General features: G+C 40.0%; 1 protein-coding gene across 1 annotated transcript in view; it reads left to right on the plus strand.

Annotated features, from left to right (window-relative positions):
• The window catches only part of LOC110495637 (fibroblast growth factor 14), a 56,559-nt gene that overhangs the window by 7,050 nt on the left and 47,009 nt on the right, over window positions 1-2,500 (plus strand). The window lies entirely within an intron of this gene.

A 2,500-nucleotide genomic window follows, 5' to 3' on the forward strand; every position in this document is an offset into this window, starting at 1 on the left:
CAATGATACATTGAGCTGGACAGCCCCAGACTGGAAACACCTTTATATACAATGATACATTGAGCTGCCCAGCCCCAGAACATAAAACACCTTTATATACAATGATACATTGAGCTGGACAGCCCCAGACTGGAAACACCTTTATATACAATGATACATTGAGCTGGACAGCCCCACACTGGAAACAAACATTATATACAATGATACATTGAGCTGCCCAGCCCCAGACTGGAAACACCTTTATATACAATGATACATTGAGCTGGACAGCCCCAGACTGGAAACACCTTTATATACAATGATACATTGAGCTGGACAGCCCCAGACTGGAAACACCTTTATATACAATGATACATTGAGCTGGACAGCCCCAGACTGGAAAAATAAGAGAAAAGGGAAATTTGCTGAATTGTCCATTTCTCTTTTTTCTCTGAACTGCACTACTAGTACAAGTCCTGTGTGAGTTCATACTTCTGAGGTTGACATGTCAGTGTGTGTGTGTGCGTATCTGTGTGCGTATTGAAGTGTATGTCTATGTTTGTGTATGCGCAATATCAAATCAATAGTGGTAAGTGGTAGCTCTCTTCTCTATTCTCTTCTCTCTTTCTCTCTCGTTTCATGTCTCTCTGTTTCTCTCTCTCTCTCTCGTTCTCTTCTGTGACTCTGTGGCCCGGGCCTGAGGCATATATATTTTTACCACCCACCACACTTCCTCTTTGTCTGCTGGCTGGTGTTAAAGGCGTGTTCCCAATACATAACGTGCTGCGGTTTGCCCTGCTGCCTCTCCTTTCTGTATGTCTAAGACGAGTTTATGGATTATTTTTACCTAATGACATTACAGGGTTTAGTTGACCATTCTGATGGTTTATCATTATGACATCACAAAGGACTTTGTTTACCATTCTAAATTAGTCTCATTATGACATCACAAAGGACTTGTTTGGTCATTTTAACAGATCCCAATTGATGGCATCACAAATGACTTTGTTGAACTTTGTAACAGATTCCAATTGATGACATCACAGTTGATGACGTGTACTGTATAATTCTGACAGAGCATAATGTAAATTTGTTTAAATAATTGTTAAATCAATGAGGGTCTTCTCTTATCTCGCTGCTGCTTATGTCCAAGAGGGTTCAGAACTATACATTTCTCTATTTCAAATCAAATCAAAGTTTATTTGTCACATTCACCTTACAGTGAAATGTTTACTTAAAATAAAAGCTACAGATACAATCGTTAGGTTGTAAATTAGATGTTGAGGTGCAGTGCCGCCATGTGAATCTGTGTGTGTGTCTGTGTGTGTGTGTGTTTAACTATTCTTGTGGGGACCAGAAGTGCCCACAAGAATAGTAAACATAAAAAATTTGACCAACTGAGGACATTTTGTTAGTACCCACGAGGTCAAATGCTATTTCTAGGTGGTGTAGAGTTAAGGTTAGAAATACGTAAGGGTTAGTTTTAGGGTTATGAGTTAGCGTTAGAGTAAAGTTTAGGGTTAGGGAAAATAGGATTTTGAATGGGACTGAATTGTGTGTCCCCACAAGGTTAGCAGTAGGTTGGTGGTAGATGGAAGACCGTGTTGCCAAACCGAGTCCTTTGAAGAATGTCTCTGGTTGTCAATTGGATACGTTGTAGTAACGTCGTTGGGTGATAGACGGAATACTCTGTTTGTTCCTTCCTAACCCTCGTTGCATCTGCTGTTGCTAACTCAACGTCTAGGAGGTATCACTTCTGTAGTGAATAAGAGTTCAAAGTTCATACCATTCGCAACCAAAGCTCACGCTGATGTTGGCTTCATTCTGTAGTTATTATCTGAACCATTCTGACATAGGACCGTTGTCCTACACTCTCGGAACAGGAAGTTATATTGTCGTCAAGGGCTTATATAGGAAGGGAGAGGAGGGCGTGTTTGAAAAGTTTCATAGCCCATGTCCCTTCACAGGGGCGGGCCACTGATTAAGCAGCCCTATCCTATGAAAACCCAAATCTCACATTCTAGAAGCTAAAATCACATTTCATCCCATCACAAATAATTTCATATTCAAACATTTAAATTGAACAACAATTCCATGTGAATCTGATAACTCTGATGTGTAGACTTTCCACTGTAGAGTTTAGGTCATCTTATCATTGATGAGAATGTCTCAGATGACAACCGAACTGACATCATATTCATTAAGTACCACCGCATATGTTCAATTGTTTGGATTACCAGAATATAGTTCATTTCCCCCCCACCTTCTGATGTTCCCAGAATCTCTATGTTCATTTTAACCAATTTTTTTGCAAATGTAACATCAGTAGGGTAGAGAGAGGAAAAGGGGGGAAGAGGTATTTATGACTGTCATAAACCAACCCCCCAGGCCAACGTCATGACAGCAGACACATAGCTTTAAACAGTCACTGTACACCGATGTACATCTATGTTTTCTCTACTTCTGTTTTCATGTTTAGTTTGTTCTCTAATACATTATCCAGTATCTGAAAGCTGCTTAT

Source organism: Oncorhynchus mykiss, chromosome 18, assembly GCF_057628025.1.
Source record: "Oncorhynchus mykiss isolate SJ-2025 chromosome 18, ASM5762802v1, whole genome shotgun sequence".
NCBI classification, from domain to species: Eukaryota; Metazoa; Chordata; class Actinopteri; order Salmoniformes; family Salmonidae; genus Oncorhynchus; species Oncorhynchus mykiss.